Consider the following 20,479-nt stretch of genomic DNA (forward strand, 5'->3'; position numbering starts at 1 on the left):
TATGTACAGTTCCCGTGTTCACCCAGTCGGGCTAAAATCAAACCCAGACGATTTCGGTCGCGTTTAATTGGTTTTGTCACCGGTGTTAACAGATCTTGAGGCGAGGTAAGTAGGTTCTGCGGAGATGACACGGTGTATAGCTCCTCTCAAAAACATTCGACAACTTGATAACGCTGACAGGAAACATTTCGTTGTATTGTCTTTTGTAAAATATACGGTGGATCATCTATTGGTTTCTTTTTAAAATTGCTATAGAAAAAAGAACGTTTAATATTATTCCAAGTTTTTTGCTTTATTAAATAAAACGACATTATTGTTAAATCTGTTAATAAATTATTTATATTGTATTTATATTATATATATTATTTAATAAATTATTATTATCAAATAGATCTCTGCAGTAGCCTGACGCAATTTCTCAATATGTTTTCGATTGTTTGTGGCTCTATTTCGCGAACAGCTCGGTGATTATTTTTCATTAGAAATTGAATCGCAATTATGTGGTGGCCACGATACATTTCTAAAAACGGCTGATTATATAATTATCGCACTTGCAAGAGGAACTTGCAAGCTTTTCTTACAAACTTTAAATCAAAATATCTTAAAATCGAAGGTCTATTTAAAAAAAAACTATTACGATTTTTTGATATTAGGTATGTACTATAACTTTAACCCATTCTCATCTAAAAAACGATTTCCACGATCGTAAGTTCCCCTTATTAGCGCGAGAAGAACATCGATTACACTGTCCGACAAAATCAAACTTTTTTTCTGGGTTCCTATAGCCACTATGAAATTCTTGTAGAGCTTTACTCCCTGAACAAGAATCCGAAAACCGAATTGCTCCATCACCCTCAGTTTTTTAAATAAACGAACTTTTGTAAAGACCCAAAATTTTCGACAAAAATGAGGTATTGCATGAAAAGTACAAACGCTAGAAAGTTCTTATCAGTCTCAAAAGATAGAGGAGAGTTTCCCGAATATAGTGGCATGCAATTGATTAATTGTTTTTGGTCCTAAATAGCAATAAATTGATGTCAAAGTTTAAAAAAGTGTCGACGTGCGCAGTTTCTCCGCAATATTTTTGTATTTTTACGAAAAGTTCTTTGTTCGGCACGAAAACTCTACCCAGGATCGGATTCTGTAGACATTTCTGAAGAAGAAATGGCCCGATAGAAGTGTCAGAACGATGTACATTTTGAGTAGGTCGAGAAAATGTTCGTCGGCAACATGTACACGATGTTTTGCCGCCATGTGCTTCGCTGCTCGCTTCTCTCTGTCCAACAGGGCCGAAGCTATAGGTAATCAACACCGATGGAGGGATCCAATGGGGCACCCACTTAGCGTGTGGGGCGTGCCATTTTTTTTAGTACTTCAATATGCTGTCTTCTTTTACATATTTTTATGGATAATAATCGCCAAACTGTGAATCATAAATTAAAAATGGAGAAATAATAAAAGAAAAATAATGAACAAAAACTATTCATTTTATTCTGAATTTGTTCGAATTACAAGTATATCATGTATACAGTTATCATTTAAATTATAACGATAATTCGATCATGAATAAATAATCATTTTCAAAACGTTAAACTTCTTGAAACATATTGTTAAATATATATTTAAATATTTATTTAATTATATGACGTAGAAGTCAAAATTATACTAGTGTTAGGATACTTTCGTTACCAACTCCAAATACTCTGGTGTGATTTTTTTTGTGAAATATATCACAGTTTGGTGATTATTATCCACAGAAATATGTAAAAAAGAAACAGAACTAAACAGTACTAAAAAAAATTCAAATATTATTTACGAAAAGTGGGTGCCCCATTGGATCCCTCCATCGGTGTTGATTACGCGTAGCTTCGGCCCTGTCGGACAGAGAGAAGCGAGTAGCAAAGCTCATGGCGGCAAAACGTCGTGTACATGTTGCCGTCGGACATTTTCTCGATCTACTCGAAATGTATATCGTTCCGACACTTTTGCCAGGCCATTTCTTCTTCAGAAATGTCTACAGAATCCGATCCTGGGTAGAGTTTTCGTGCCGAACAAAGAACTTTTCGTAAAAATACAAAAATATTGCGGAGAAACTGCGCACGTCAACACTTTTTTAAACTTTGACATCAATTTATTGCTATTTAGGACCAAAAACAATTAATTAATTGCATGCCACTATATTCGGGAAACTCTCGTCTATCTTTTGAGACTGATTAGAACTTTCTAGCGTTTGTACTTTTCATGCAATACCTCATTTTTGTCGAAAATTTTGGGTTTTTACAAAAGTTCGTTTATTTAAAAAACTGAGGGTGATGGAGCAATTCGGTTTTCGGATTCTTGTTCAGAGAGTGAAGCTGTATAAGAATTTCATAGTGGCTATAGGAACCCAAAAATCGTGTCGGACAGTGTTATTTGACGGCTGATGCTGCACGTTGCACCGTCGAAATTATTTTTCACAATTAATCGGTAAGTTCATTATTTTTAGTACAGCAAAACACTTTAAAAAACATGAAACGGTTTTTTATAGCAATTTGAAAAAGAGGCTAACAGATGTACCATCCTTTATAATTCATTAATCAAATAGAAATACAATTGATATTACTTGTTTTATAATCTCCTAAATATTGACACGCGGACATTGTTTAACACTAAACATACCGAACACCAAAAATAAAGAACTTATCAAAATTGTGAGATTGCATTTATCTAGATCTTGTGTAATCGTTATTATTGTAACATACATATGTCGGCGAGAACTAATTTTTGAAAGAATACTATAACAAAATTAAAGAGGAGGAATACATGATTTAAAAATGTCGAGTTTTATCGTTTTTGATTATAAGTAACAGTTATAATATACGGAATACTCTTTTCCATATCAATAACTATTATTGATGAAAAAGTTAAACGTTGGCACATAATAGTTATCGACGAGGAAAATTTGTTTCGATAATTATTCATTTAATATATTATAATATATTTAATTAGAATATATTATGATGTATAACATATTTACGTAACATTTAATATCGATCGTTTATATTAGTTACTGATTACAGAATTTCTGTTTCGGTTACTCATAATAATCATTAACACTAGAGTCGTTATTAAGTCCTATTTTGTTTGCACTAGAATGAAGGTGATTTTTAAGGATGTCAATATACACACTGTGATTCATAATACCATCGATGAAATGTAGAGATCCCACTCCAGCTGCACTTATGCAACCTCAGACTAATACGGAGGCCCCGCTGTGTATCGTTGTGGATCGTAAATTTCTTTTGTTAAACTCAGTGCAGTAAATTCTCCCTAATTGACGCTCAGATTGTGCACAAAATTCGAGTCTCGCGGCTCATTTTTACAGTCGCCGATTGTCAACAATTATAAAAGCGATGTGCAAAGATCGAATAATCGAATAATAAAAATATTCAACATCAGGATATGCAATATCAATTTTATTTTAGTTCTGCGAATTAAAAAAATTTCGACTTCGCTTTTCGACGAATGATGTCGCAAACGATTAAACTGTACGTCCATAGAGACCTTTTATAAAATGCTACAGAAGTTATTACCATAATGATAGGTAAACATTCCTGAATATCGAACGAACAATCTGGAATTCTTTTATGGACGTCTTCCAATGCTTTCTTTTCGTCGGAAGCTTTGGCTTGGCCCTGATGAGATTTTTGAAATGATAAAATACTATCCTTCAGAGCAATATCCGATTCGTATTTTAACTGAACTGCACAGTAATCACATTTACGACAAATATCTATTTTAGGACACTTAAATCGTAAACCAGTTTGATCAGATCTTTCGATATTTGGGCCTGAATTTTTCGATGCATTATTCGTTCGTGCATTATTGTCACATTCAAACAACAGACGGTAAATATTTCCGAGATATAATGTGATCTTGAATAATGATCTTCAATAGCCGGAAATATTTTAATACGACACTTCTCTTCCTCAATCTGTTTTTCAGGCAATTTACTTGCAGGGGCAGTCTCTCCACTTTCATCGCGAAAACAACCCGCGACTTCATTCGAAGAAATCTTAATTACTGTTGTGATAACTCCATCGCTTTCATTGAATGTTAACAGAAAACATTTTTTACACGTCTTAATAAGACGTGATTCAACAGAGGCATAGTAATCCAATGTATACCTTCGCAAAATACGATAATTACTTGTGTTCCTTTTACGTAAACACGTCTTATTTTAGATATTTATCAATCTTCTTAAATAACTAAGTCTCTTACAATACGATCCTTGGTACCAATAAGCATTGAAAGTTTCTTTCTGACCGCTTATAGTACACACCACGACAAAACTTCAAGACACAGAATTCCTAGTGTTTCTTAAAACCACGGACATGTACGAAGTTTTTGTATGCATAAACATATACAGAGTACCCCCTCTGTAGTAACATAAAAAAATTGACCGATAATCGTGCTGTTTTACAGTAATGATAACAGTTCATAAGAAAAACTATTGCGACAAAACTATAAGACAAGTTGGGTTTTCCGTAAAAAATCAACCCATAGAATTCTTTATGTTACTTTGTAATAATGTGTACTTCTATCCTTCCTTTTTACTATTTCCAATATTCATTGTGATAGAGACTTATACAGTGTTTTAAATGCGTTTTAATTCTAATTCTTCCACGTACCATCAATAAACCTCTTTAATTCTTCTATGGCGTTAAACTGCTTTCCTCTTGAGTATACTTCCACAGCTGGCATTTCCGAACAGTTTTCAATAATATTCAAATTCTGCGATCTTGCTAGCCATGGTAAAATATCCATATTTTTATCTTCGAAATAAGCTCGTATTATTCTTACAGTATGCATAGCTGCGTTATCATGTTGAAAGATATACTTTTGCGTAACTATTTTTCGTGCATATTTCGATAATTTCCTACTAACGATATCCACGTACGTGCTACTATTCATTTTTGTAAAAACAGATTCAATATTCGTCTTTCCATAGTGTCCTATAGCTGTGTGCCCACATCATACTACCTCCGTCACCCATTTGCCGCCTTTGCTACTCGATTTCTTCTTTCCTCAGATCAGGAAAATAATAATTTAGGCTGTTAGGTCCATCTAAATTAAACCACTTTTTATCAGAAAAAATTATTTTGTCCATTTTTTAGGCCGATGCTCTGCAAATTCCAATCTGGCTTGTCCATGTTTGTCAGTTAATGGCGGTTGCTTCTTCATTTTAAGTCTTTTCAAATGCTTAAACAATAGCAATATTGTTATACTTAGCGCATACGACAAATTACAAATATAATAAAAATAAACAAAAATAAATATAAAGAAATACAAGATACAGAAATAAAATAAAAATTAGAAACTATATAATTATAAAGATACACAAATTAATATTTTCGTTGGTACAATACAAATGTTTATCTTATATTAAGAATTATATCAGTTTCAGTAACACATTATTAATAATAAAGCAATACTGGTTCTAAAAATACTTTGGAAATTATAATGAAATAGGGAAATCGAAAAATGCCGGTATTACATTTCGATGGAAGTCCTTGGTTAAGGGTATTTGACAATGATACGTATACCGAGAGATATAATTGTTGTTATGAAAATGCAGTTGCATAATGCCAAAGGTGTAAGACAATTTGCGAAAGCCTCGGGAAATGTGAAGCATGCATAATGCTCTTACACTTGTATAACTGTTCGCATGATCTCTTAATGGTGGGGGTAAGTCTGTTAAATTCTACCAACACATTGGTAATGCTTTTAAGACGGTAGAACAGGAGAACATATGTATATTGAATACATCGTATCTACAGGGTGTCGAAGAACTTCCTTTACATCTAAAATGCGGAGATTCGTGAAGTGATTCGAAGTAACTTATTCCTTTGCAAAAATGTTCTCATGGTTACGTTAACGCGTTACATATTATACGAATATTATAATATTAACCTGACTATACTGTACATATATTATAATATTTTCCTGATTATAGTATACGTATACTTTAATATTTGTCTTACGGTAATAAACCTGACTATAGTGTGCATATATTATAATATTTGCGTGACTATACTATACGTATACTTTGATATTTGAAAAACGTAACGACTAGAATTTTTCAGTCTACCAGACAATGACTATAATACTTCTTTTTAAAATGTTGCTATTACTTGAAATAATGAAAATAAATTTTAAATTCGCGTTTTTTAACCTTATTGTCTGAGTCTATAACGAAAAGTTTCTCTATTTATATGCTCGCCACTGTATCTATAGTATGTATAGTATAATATTTGCCAAACTGTACTATGTGCTACATCCGTATATAGTACAGCAAACAATATATATAGTACAGGAGCAATAAAAAGAGCCAGAGACTGTTAGCGAGAGTGTGATACGGCAACATGGAAGAGTATAACAAATATTAGATGAAGGAAGAAGACAGGAAATTCAGATTATGCGAACGAGGGTACGGAATATTCTAACATCTGGTAGTGGACTGCGAGGAGGTGCAGAGGTGCGTGATTAGGATAGAGTAGCTAGTAGAAAGCAGAAAGAGCGTGTGTTTAGCAGAGAGAAAGAATGAAAAATCACACACACACACACACACACACACACACACACACACACACACACACACAAAGATAGGAAGATAGAAAGGGTGGAGTGACGAGTGTAAACGATTTTTTTTGAAAACCAAGTACATTTCTTGGTCCAAGGGCCGAAATTAATAAATATACGTATACACTCTCATATGAAAGTATTCGAACATATGTATATACTTAAATAAGTATACATTGAAGGGAAAATATTTTTTACGGCATATATGGTTAAAGTAGAGTACATAAATACATACATTTCTGTAAACAAATACTGTAATTTATGTAAATAAAACAAAATTTTGACTTTCGCCCTTGAATTATTCAACGTTATGTGTGTTAGTACATTCAAATGCTTTTATGAAAACACGAAAAATTAACGGAAATAATTCTAAAGCATTAAAATAAAATAACAGCGTTCGCAAGTTTCCGTAAAATATTTATCGCTTCGAAACCTATTTACAAACCATATGTTTTTATTTCGTTATTAATTGAATCGTACTGAAATGTATTTCAAATTCATGTACTTCAAATAAGCGTTTAAAGTGATTTCTAGAAATTTTATTTAGATCGTTTTAATTCGTTTATAAAAGAATTTCAACGAATTTGATTTTCAAATCGTTTCATTCGCGTGCTCTTAGTTATACATAATGTTTCAGTGAAGTCAATAATTCCTGGCCATATTTCTTCATAATATATAAATATTTTACAAGCCGTTGAACTAATACACGCTTCACGAAAAGGGAAATTCCTGAATATTTTATACTCACGCATGATCGTCGACCTACTTCATGCTCAGCTATGAAATGTTATTTGAACCGTGAAAATCGATTAAGCATTGAACCGAAATGAATGTTACTTTTGTTGGAATTAAAAGTTGAAATAATCTGATTAATCCCCTGCTGGTGGATCCAGTGTTTTTCAACGAGTGATGCAAGTTTTAATTAAATTCGAACAACATCTCTACAACGCCACATCAGAAACAGAAACTGTTTATAACTCGGGAGAAAATGCTTTTCCGATCCTCTCATTGAACCATCTTTGTTATACTTAGGAAAAATCAGAATTTGCTGCCAAAGATTCAATTACATAATAATATAATTAATAATTAACAAATTTAGAGCGAACAGTATAACTGGATCATCTTAAACATCTCGCGAGTGTTTGATATGAAATTATATTAAGGGGAAGAATAATATTATATTACATTTTATAATATTAGTATTATATAATATATAATATTAGTATAATACTACTTATATAATATATAATATTAGTATAATACTACTTATATAATACTGTAATATTAGTATTATAGTTTATAGAGTGTTTACTTTGTCCTTATCCAGAGTGTTCGTTATTTCGTATATTTCCTTATCGTGTCTTCGTTATCTTTGTTAATATGAAAAAATGTCCGAGGACAAATTTGTTCGGTTCGAAGTTATTTTTTGCGCATTAACATTTATCTTTTATGTGCACATCGAGACGAATTCAACGACCTATGATACTATCATCCTAGCTTTGAACCAAACAATTTGTTCTAACACAATAGGGAAACTTTTCGTTATAGACTCAGACAATAAGATTAAAAAACGCGAATTTAAAATTTATTTTCATTATTTCAAGTAATAGCAACATTTTAAAAAGAAGTATTATAGTCATTGTCTGGTAGACTGAAAAATTCTAGTCGTTACGTTTTTCAAATATCAAAGTATACGTATAGTATAGTCACGCAAATATTATAATATAATATATGCACACTATAGTCAGGTTTATTACCGTAAGACAAATATTAAAGTATACGTATACTATAATCAGGCAAATATTATAATATATGAACAGTATAGTCAGGTTAATATTATAATATACGTATAATATGTAACGCGTTAACGAAACCATGAGATCATTTTTGCAAAGGAATAACTTACTTCGAATCACTTCACGAATCTCCGCATTTTAGATGTAAAGGAAGTTCTTCGACACCCTGTAGATACGATGTATTCAATATACATATGTTCTCCTGTTCTACCGTTTTAAAAGCATTACCAATGTGTTGGTAGAATTTAACAGACTTACCCAAACCACTAAGAGATCATGCGAACAGTTATACAAGTGTAAGAGCATTATGCATGCTTCACATTTCCCGAGGCTTTCGCAAATTGTCTTACACCTTTGGCATTATGCAACTGCATTTTCATAACAATAATTATATCTCTCGGTATACGTATCATTGTCAAATACCCTTAACCAAGGACTTCCATCGAAATGTAATACCGGCATTTTTCGATTTCCCTATTTCATTATAATTTCCAAAGTATTTTTAGAACCAGTATTGCTTTATTATTAATAATGTGTTACTGAAACTGATATAATTCTTAATATAAGATAAAAATTTGTATTGTACCAACGAAAATATTAATTTTTGTATCTTTATAATTATATAGTTTCTAATTTTTATTTTATTTCTGTATCTTGTATTTCTTTATATTTATTTTTGTTTATTTTTATTATATTTGTAATTTGTCGTATGCGCTAAGTAAAACAATATTGCTATTGTTTAAGCATTTGAAAAGACTTACAATGAAGAAGCAACCGCCACTAACTGACAAACATGGACAAGCCAGACTGGAATTTGCAGAGCATCGGCCTAAAAAAGGGACAAAATAATCTTTTCTGATAAAAAGTGGTTTAATTTAGATGAACCTAACAGCCTAAATTATTATTTTCCTGATCTGAGGAAAGAAGAAATCGAGTAGCAAAGGCGGCAAATGGGTGACGGAGGTAGTATGATGTGGGCACACAGCTATAGGACACTATGGAAAGACGAATATTGAATCTGTTTTTACAAAAATGAATAGTAGCACGTATGTGGATATCGTTAGTAGGAAATTATCGAAATATGCACGAAAAATAGTTACGCAAAAGTATATCTTTCAACATGATAACGCAGCTATGCATACTGTAAGAATAATACGAGCTTATTTCGAAGATAAAAATATGGATATTTTACCATGGCTAGCAAGATCGCAGAATTTGAATATTATTGAAAACTGTTCGGAAATGCCAGCTGTGGAAGTATACTCAAGAGGAAAGCAGTTTAACGCCATAGAAGAATTAAAGAGGTTTATTGATGGTACGTGGAAGAATTTGAATGAAAACGCATTTAAAACACTGTATAAGTCTCTATCACAATGAATATTGGAAATAGTAAAAAGGAAGGATAGAAGTACACATTATTACAAAGTAACATAAAGAATTCTATGGGTTGATTTTTTACGGAAAACCCAACTTGTCTTATAGTTTTGTCGCAATAGTTTTTCTTATGAACTGTTATCATTACTGTAAAACAGCACGATTATCGGTCAATTTTTTTATGTTACTACAGAGGGGATACTCTGTATATGTTTATGTACAAAAACTTTGTACACGTCCGTGGTTTTAATAAACTCTATACATTTAGGAGTGTCTTATAGGTTTGTCGCGGTGTTTATCCTCATTGGAACTCAAAGGCAAGAAGTTTAAAGAAAGGTTCTGTAGTTACTATTATAAATAGAACGCATTCAAAACTTCCAACAACATTTTTCATCCCTGCATTTATTACTTCCCCTTAGGATTGCATCACCTTTGCACACCTGAACAAAAATTTATATAATCTAAACTATGGTTGTATCTAACTGCTTTCCGGATTTTCAGAAGTAATTCTCCTGGCATTCGAATATCAGTTGCTTTGATGACTTACTGTAGTTCATAGTTAAATCTTCATTTAGTGTGTTTCTAAATAGTAACTTTATATATTCCATAATGTCTTCGTGTCACAATTTATAAAAACGTGCAGCTATATATTTGGATGGAAACTTCAAATCTCGAATGGTTTATTAGTAAATTGGCATGAATTTTACAACTGCTGTAAGAACTATTTTTCCATATTCATCCAATGAATTTAAGCTTACGCGAGAGTTCGATATTAGCAATACAGGATACTGTAATGTTTTAAGAAGAGGCTCTTAGTCCAATCAGAAATTGACACCACTCTGTCTAAAAATTAGAAGATTCATATAGAAAACGAAGAGAATTGCGAAGAAAAACCTTCGCACACAGAAGAGAGGTCTTACTAAATATTCAATTCCGGCATGTCGTTTGAAAATCAACTATTGTTAGAATTATTTATTTTTCGAACCGAATTTCAATTAACCAAAGAAGAGATAAAAAATCTATTAAAGACATTTGTGTATTCGTAGCTATTGAACTTGATTGCTGTTAAATCCAAATTTAGATTTAAACTTTCTATAGCAATTGTTTACATATAACTAGACTGCGGATTTAAAATTGTAAGATCATTGGAAGAATTTGAGGATATTCTTAAAGGAAAAAAGACATTTTTAATTAATTTAAATTTTTCACAATTAACTGAAACAATTTTTATTTTACATAAAGATCCGCTGTCTACATTAGCGATCCCAATGTGTCTCGCGTGGCAATTAATAAATTGAAAAATCACCTCTAGTATTTAAGTCGAGAAACTGTAGCACTCGCGTCTTTTGACGAAACGCTATCATGTGAAATAAATCAAAACGGTAGATGCCCTAAATATCGATGATAATATAAGTACCGAAAAATGTATTAAACGGATCACATTGTGAAATCAACATATTCGTATAATTACACAAGAAGGACTGCAATATTTCGTTTTTGCGAAAACTAAACAATTTTTTAATCCAATATAAGATGCTATATAAACATGAATTTTTTAGAAACTGATCCTGTAACATGATTGAATAAAGGTAGCTTCGAAGAGAGAAGTGAAATAATTAAAAACTTAAGGGTAGTAAATGATGCAGCAGATAGAGCGATTATGTCAAATTAATCATCAATTATAATAAACACTTAACGTAAGATGACGAACAAAAGCATTTTGTGTTGCAAATTGTGAATAATTATTGTCACCGTTCCATAGATGCTAAAGAGGATACGTTAATGCAATAATTTCCACGAATAAAATAATAAAACTGGTAATGCAAATAAATATAATTATGTTAGTGTAATAATACAATTATGCAAATAATAATTCACTATACGTGAAAACCTTACAACATTCAAACTTGTAGGAAACTATATTCTATTTTATCTTATTTAGACAAAATTTCGATAAAACGTACCCTTTTCGAGAAGTACATTACAAACTCCACAAAATTGCAGGAGTTTGGAACTTAAAAATTCTGTAAGTAACTATACATACATAGACTATACTTATATAAGTGCAACAATGGTTTTAGTTCCTGCTTTAAAGTATGAAAACTTAATCTCAAATCTTAACCTCAGAAACTCTCATCAATTGAAACTAAAAATTGATCCAAATGATTTCTGCAAATTAGTTCTCTCAAATCAGTCGAAACAATTGGTTTCTGATTGTTTCTTTTATAGTTACTGAAATTATAAAAAACAGGGACTGTATTTGTTTTAACGTATTACGTATAACTAAACATTTGAAAAGTCATAGGATAAGAATTGTGTTCTCAATTAAAATGGTTTATGATTCGAAATAACTATTATAAGCGATCGGAACATCTGTAGATTTCGAATTTTTAAAAAAGTACTTTTAAAATTAAAAAATTTTTAAATTCTTAAACTTTTTGAAAAAATTACTTTTGAAAAAGTACCAGCGAGACACTTTGCAACAATTGATTCTTTTCTAAGAAATAACTTCTAAGGAATAACAAAATATTGTTACCAATTCACAAATTTATAATAGCCTCGACACCTTTCAACTACAACTGCGAATCAACTTTTTTCTCATTTCGCGGTTCAGCTAGTCTCGGATTATTGAAATTCTATTTCCAAGATACAAAATTATAGCCATTTACAGAAATGAAATTACTATGGCAATGATAGGCGATAATGCTGCAGGGAAACTAACTAAATTGGTGATTAACCTCCGTTTTACTTAGCGTGGAAGGTAAATGCATTCAATCCTTAACTAGATGATTAAAAGTGCAAAGAAGCTGGAATAAACTCGAATTTTAGTATACTTCAAGTAAACTTTTAATACAATAACTAGACTGCAGATTTTTATACAAAATAAAAATTGTCTTCATACATTGCAAGAAATATAAATTTTTTTTCTTCAATAATGCTTAATGGGTTGACAATAACACATTTACATTTAAAATCTCTCAATGTGTCTGCTACTTTAAATTACAATTATCCAAATTTGCCATAAATGTACAAAATCTGCAGTCTAATAATAACACAACAATGGTAATACTTTGGTTCAATCTACAAGGTGTCTTGTTTAAGTGAATACAGCTGGATATCTCGGAAGGAGTTATAATTATTTAAAAAATGTTCCTACAAAAATTGCTTGATAGGACGGGCTACATCGTGTAGTATTAATTGTTTCTTGTGGGTGGAGCAATACAGGAGATCTAAAGGTCAATCTAATTTTCTTAAATGGAAGGCTATACTTTCTTCCTCAGAAAGTAACATCAGGCACTGAGAAAAATTTAATAAGGTGTTATACGACATTATTGTTAGTCCGATAAAGATAAATCGTTAAATTATATTTACGTCCTGCATTGGTCGACGACCACATCCAGCAGCTGCTGCTGAGCAGCGTCAGATAAGTTTGTATCAAGTTACTGCAATTACAATATTGTAAACAGGAATCGAGAACTATTGTCAATGCCATAAATTATCGATTGTAATTTCCACTTACTAGTTGAATAAGATATCTTGCTGTACTCACTGTTGAACGCCACGTCACCCATATTCTGAGTGACAGCTATGTTTCTGCAGTCGTCGTCAAATTAAAGCAGGATTTTGGAGGTAATTTATAGTAATTTTACTTGTAACACAACTGTGACGAGTATAGACAGTATAGGGTAACAATAAAGTATAAAGTAAACAAAAACTAATATAAAATAAATAAACTAATATACTAATAATAAAGTAACATAATAAAATATAAAATATACTTATACTAACAAATTATCCTTATGTTTAAATTTGTTTTTAAAATATTATAACATTTTATTAGTTACGATGAAATTCGTTAAGACATTGTAAACATAATTGGGGTAACTCTGGACACTCAGGACAATATGTTATAGTCTTTTGTAAATTCTTTTTTTGTGCCAGGAGAAACTCTACCGATTCACGCTGGGCGTTCAACGTGTTAAACAAGACACCCTGTATATTTTTCATAATAAAACGTTCGCTTAAATGTTTTCTGATCCTATCAAACTTTTAGTTATTTATGATTACGAACGTACATCCTCACGTTATATTTATATTTGTTATTCGTAGTGGAGTGTTTATGTTTACTTTGATTTTCACCAACTTATTCGTCACGGCAAGATTATTAAATATTTTCTGATATTGTCAGACTTTTGGTTACCTATGATTACGAATGTACATCCTCACATTGTGTTTATATTTGTTATTCGTAGTAGAGTGTTTATGTTTACTTCGATTTTCACCAACTTATTCGACAGGGCTAAGGTCCCAATTACTGAGCTTGTCCGTATTTTGTATGTTTTTACATTTGTCTTTTCCTATTTTAATTATCTTTTCAATCTATATTGCGATATAAACAATGTGTTGTATGCTTCACTATACATGTATGTACTTTTAATTTAATAATATGTATATTGTGCGTTAATGTTTCAACTTTGTATTTATTAAATTAATAAAGTATTGCCATCAACATTAATTATAAATAATAGCTAATTCATATAAAAGTACGCAACGTTAGATCGTCTTTCCTGCTATACATACTTACAACTTGAAATCTCATAAATAATAAACTCATAAATAAATTTATTGTAACCCTGTACAGAAATATCCTTCCGTAGTTTTCAATTATATCTTCATTTTTCACTTCAATTACGTTTATAAAGCCGGATTAAGCACGATTAATCGAAAACACGAAAGAAGATACTAAAGAATAGTTTAAAACATTCTCACTTAGATTAGCACTGAAAATTTGAATCAATAATATTTCTATCTTGCATTTATTCTAGCGATGAAATCAAAATACAAAAATTACTTCGACGTAAAAGAATTAAGTAATAATTATGTTCGTCATTTTAAACTCAATTTGAATAACAGTTAATGTCGATAAAATTTTGTTTCTTTCTGTTATGAGATTGTTTTCTTATTTATTCCATGTGATTGACAAAACGATTTAACTTTTTTAATGAAATCAAGTATTGAAAAGTTAACAAAAACGAAGATTTTTTGCAATGTTCTGTCTTGGGAACTGCTGAAAAGGGAAAAAAAAGTTACTCAAATGTCTATATCTAATAGAATATGTCACGAAATCCTTGAAAATACAAGATTATTGAAATCTCGACCATTACATCGACGAATTTAATCGTCGTTCGAAAACTTTTTTTTCTCTTAATATCCTTATATCGTTGCAATCGCTCAATTTCTACAGCGAGAACAGGTTTAGTCGAAGTGTCCACCTAGCAGTGACGTATGAAACTCAGAGTGGCGATCGATAATCGTAACTCCGGAAAATTTATTAACGATATGAATGATACCGATACATTTTAAATAGTTTATTTATTGCACGTTTTATTCCTGTATTTTTTCAATAATATTAGTTTTATAGGATTAAAGACGTATTAACTCGTAGTCTAAGAGATAGAGAGAGAGAAGGAAAAGGAGAAATAGATACATAGATATTGAAAGAAAGAGAGAGAGAGAGAGAGAGAGAGAGAGAGAGAGAGAGAGAGAGAGTGACTTGTAGCCTAAGAGATAGAAAGAGTGAAGGAAAAGGAGATAGAGAGAGAAATAGATATATACATATAGATATTGAACGAAAGAGAGGGAGAGGGGGGGGGGGGAAGAGTGAATTATAATTTTATTATCCAGCATTACAAAATGTACCCAGCATTTCGAAAGTGCCCTATATACATATATACGTTTATAATATATTATTAATATTCGGTATGACATTGTTTAAAATATCATTGCAAGTAACATTGTAATTTATTTTATAGTTACGTATTTTTATTTTCATACCTGTAATCCCTTCTGAAATAACATCATTAGAAATATTATTTCAAATAACCTGTTATTTTATATTATAATTATTATAATAACATCGTATTTAATATTATAATTATTTGAAATAATATTTTCTGCTCAATCACCAGGTTTATTTTTAAAATGATTAATTGTTAATTAATAAATTTAAATGACTAATTAATTCATATACATTCCCATCGAATTATTTAACGGCAAACCTACTGTTTCCAATGTTTTTATCGTTGCAAGCAAAGTGTTTGCTCGATAAAAATGCTTGATCGATATTATTTTTATTTTCACATAACGGTACTGTAAATAACTATCTGAAATAAATGATTTCAAATAGTTATTTTTTATCTTTATTTTAAGCACAGGTCTGATTCTGAGTCACATCACATGGTTGTACCTTCCATTTTATTTTGTGTTACATAATTAGTTCCGCGTTTGTTTTGCTAATTTCCATTAAATATATTACAGGTATTAAATTCTGATCGCTCATAATGTATTTTCAAAAACAATTCCAGCTTTCTCTAATTTTAAATCCAACTTTCATATTAATAAGACGAATTTAAATCAGAAGTTTCAAAGTTCATGAAGAACCAACATTTTTATTTTTATGTAGCACTGATTATAAACATTCGTAATATTATTTTCCCGATATGTTTGACGTTCGCAACACAGACTCGTTTTTTAAAATTCGTTATTTAAAATTAGAGAACACGAACAATATACTTAATATACTTGACAATATATTTCATGGAAATTAACGATACAAAAGCAGAACTAATTATGATTGTTTGTATTGTGAACTTTGGCAATTATAAACGTACACCGCTTTCGAAACGCTCGGTAACAAAATTATAATATACTCTACGTCCCTCGTGTATCACTATTTTACTGACTGCCTTGTATGCATTTCTCTATTGCCCTTGGAGATTGGACGCTGACCCATTAGAGTTGGGTAAGTAAGGTTCCACGCATCACCGCTAGATGGACATCTCGAGTACGCCCGTTCTCGCTGTTGAAATTGAACGGTTGAAACGATATAAAGGCATCAAAAGGAAGGTATGTTATCGCTTCTCGGCCTTATGGCTAAGATCAAAGTGTAGTATCTGTTCTTATCAGCTTAATATCTGATACACTCCTCATCGAGGAGTCAGAATATTAACCTGATTTTTGGAAACCGACGGAGTGGTCGGGGCTCGCTCCCCCTCTGTCACGGGTCGGCCTGGCATTGCAGTGCCGCTAGGAATGGCCCATTAGTTTATTTCAGAATTAATTGAATAGGTTTCTTGAGTTGAATAATGGAATACACGTCTATTTTATGTTAAAGATGGTAGTTAGAAATGGTAGTAGGCAAAAAACACGTGTACATTGTAAAACACATATTGTTTTTTATAATCCTTAAAATTCTTGCCCTAAAAACCGGTATTACGTTTAAGACACTTAAAAAGTTGCTTAAAATCTCGACGAATTTTAGCAAATATTGCGCATTTAGACTATATTTTATATAAAAAAATACGTTACTGTATATATACAGTAAATTGTCAAATTTGTCCCTCTGTTTGTAAACAAAAGTGGACAATTTGGAAAGAGGAGATACGATTATTCGACCTTGTGACTTGTTTTTATAGTTGTTGACAATCGGTTTTACTATATAAGAGTATCTTCTCTACCCAAATTGTCCATTTTTATTTCCAAGCTGAACGTCAATTAGGGATAATTTACTATAAGGCAAGCCACGACATAAATATGCTCAGGGTTTTGTACAGGAATATTTTTGTGAATATTTTAAAGTGTTTGCATTTGTAAGTTAAAACCAATAGATAAAATACAAATGAGATTGTGATGTAATATTTAAAGAAGTATGTATATCCATTTAATTAATTTTACGAGTTTTCCATTACACAAAGTACTGCATAACTACATTTTAATTTTGCTTGAAGTAATATATATATGCAATAATAATACCTGTCAATTGTTATTGGAAGTATAGAAAATATGACTGAAATTATATCTGAGATTGTCAAAAAGTCAACTGTTATTAAAAGTATAGACAATTTATCTGAAAATGTTGAATACAAGTATTTTAGAAAACAGTACTAGATGTGTTATAATTACATATAGGGGAGCATATTTATATTACAGACAATTTCAAATTACGCAAAGAAGTAAGAACAAAAAGAAATCAATGTTTTAGGGCAGAAGGGCAGAAGGTACAAATGCGTGTGCGTGGGGGCGAGAGAGAACGGTTACAATTCTTGGGCATACACGCGCGTACGAGAGAGAGAGAGAGAGAGAGAGAGAGAGAGAGAGGGAGTAAGTGCGTGCATGCGTGCGTGTGTGTGTAAGCGAAATAAAGAGTCGAGATTCATAGGCAAGCAACAAGTTTGGAGTACTTTTTCATAATTAATTGATGAAACCAGAAAATCCCTACAGTATTAAGAAGACTTAGATAAGGAAAAAAATTTAAATATAAGCTCAGTAACAAATATGGTCAAGGTTGACAGACAAATGTTAAGAGACAGATCAAATGAAACTATAATCACCGTTTGACAAGGTATAAACTTATCCAGATTTGAATAAAAAACAGAAAAAAGGAAAGGTTTCATTAACTGTCACAATATCAAACTAGTGACAGCAAGAAAAGTTGACACGATAGTAGAAGAAAGAGCGAAAGCAAAACGAAATTGCTGAAAAGGAAAAGCAACAAAAACTATTCAAAATTCAAAAAGAAGAAGAGAAAAAGCTAAGCAGGCTACAATAGAAGAGAAGAGAAGAATTAATAATGAAATAAAAAAAAGAACATTAAATAAAATGTTAGTATTAAGTTGTAGTTGATTATATATTTTATGTATATATTTTTATACTAGATTAGATTATTTTTTTTCTATCCATTAACTATTATTACTATCCATCTACTTTTATCATTCATCACCATAGTAGTTGATTACATTTTATTTTAGTCTATTTCACACGATATCTATTTTAATTTATATTTATATGTTCCGTTGGGAGTTTAAAAAAATGATCATTTGAGAATCTTTTTTCTCAAAATTTTTAAGATATTTTTCAGCCAATGTTTGTTTATGCAGAAATGTGTAAATGATGACCATTTTTTTTAGGACTTTCCAAAACAACATACTTTGCGGGGGTCAGCTTCACTCGGTCCACAGTTATTTGAAAACATTGAAAACATAGTTCTTAAGCTATAAAAATCAAAATACGCAACAACAAAAAATTCTTCGCAAAAAATTCTACTGGTCATCTTCTTCTTCCAAAACATTTATTTGTTGTTATCGGTGAAATATTCTACCCTCGTGTGCTGCTTCTTGCGTGCAGCAGTTGGCATATTTTTCACAAAGCACAACAATTTTAAATTCAGATCCACGTGTATGAAGTTCAAGTGTTGAAATTGTTGCAAAAACTGTAAGAAAACTTATACAGCAATTTCTCCCTAATTCGCGCTGAAATTGCGCACAAAAATGGACAATTTGGGAAGGACTGATACGATTATTCGAGCTTCGCGGTTCGTTTTTGTAGTAACCGATTGTCAACAACTATAAAATCTTATCTTCTTTTCCCGAATTGTCTATGATTATGCACAATCTGAGCGCGAATTAGGGAGAAATTACTATATCTTGCGGCACAATAATGTCTCCTTGATCTTCTTCACTGATGTACTTGACCCTCCTCTCACTACTGTTAGCAGTGTTCGGATTAAAAATTTGTTTTCGTTTTTTCAGTCAAATTAACTAAAATACATGTCAAACTGAAAATTTCCTAGTTCGTTAGTTTATTAATCTGCATTGTCGAAAGATAAAATTATTGTTTACTAAAGAAGTCACGTGCTGAAAATAGTGCGTTTCTCGAATTTGCACTTTCAAACAGATTTGCTTGTTAACGTGCAACTGCGATCTCTCGCGGGAAAATACTTTCGAATTGTTTAATCGATCATTCGATGAAACTAATTCGGTCTTTCAGGCAACGCGATCTATCGGAATATGAATCACAAAAAAATAAACATAGGAAAATAACCAGACGGATCCGAACTCGCTCGACTTCGATGAACAATCCAGAGTACGGACCGATACCTGTGCAGCCCTCCCGCGGTGGTCGCTTGAACGTAGATAATTGTGCAGAAAACTTTTTCTCTTCCTCACTATGCAATCAGTCTGTCTCTTTCTAACCTCTCTTCATCCATCTCTCTCTCTCTCTCTCTCTCTCTCTCTCTCTCAATTCTGTCTCTATCTTTCTTCAATTCTGTTTGTCGACGGAATCATAACTTCTATTCTTCGATTCTGTTCTATCTTTTCAATTTTCATTTTTCTTCTTTCGGCCATTTGCTTTTTCTGTTTTCTTCGCGGATTCCGGCGAGATAGAAATTATAATAGAATTTCGTTTCTCGGAGGAGTTTCGATGTCCGGAATGCTACGACAAGCCCTGTCACACAAAGGAAAATTTTATTGACTTCTTCGTATAACTTCTGAAATGTAAAACATATCGAGATGCAGTTTCAACTATATAATTTTTAAAAAATCACACCTTTTTAACGATATAATATGTAGTACGATTTATATTTATTTAATTTTTTTTTAATATTTTAAACTTAATTGTTCAAAAAAATTTTGGAAACATTTCTTTTTCACACTTTAGTTTATAGTTCTTCAGATAATTTAGATCGCAATTTGGAGAAACAGGCAGTTTTGCAGATTAGGCACGCAGAAATGAGTGTGCTGAATAATATTATATGTAGGACTTCTGGCGACATTTATGATTTTATTATTCTGCAAAGTGAAAGTAATCTTAACATTTTTATGAATGGGTATTGCCCTTTTATTATTAAG

General features: G+C 31.4%; 1 protein-coding gene and 1 non-coding gene across 3 annotated transcripts in view; both read left to right on the forward strand.

Moving 5' to 3' along the window:
• Positions 1-20,479, forward strand: part of LOC117218267 (uncharacterized) — a 165,223-nt gene that overhangs the window by 117,218 nt on the left and 27,526 nt on the right. The gene's annotated exons all lie outside the window — the stretch shown is intronic.
• Positions 16,705-16,897, forward strand: LOC143259576 (U2 spliceosomal RNA). The gene has a single exon (XR_013033585.1). It is a non-coding gene; the product is annotated as a U2 spliceosomal RNA (small nuclear RNA).

The sequence above is a fragment of the Megalopta genalis genome, chromosome 5 (genome assembly GCF_051020955.1).
Source record: "Megalopta genalis isolate 19385.01 chromosome 5, iyMegGena1_principal, whole genome shotgun sequence".
Taxonomy (NCBI): domain Eukaryota; kingdom Metazoa; phylum Arthropoda; class Insecta; order Hymenoptera; family Halictidae; genus Megalopta; species Megalopta genalis.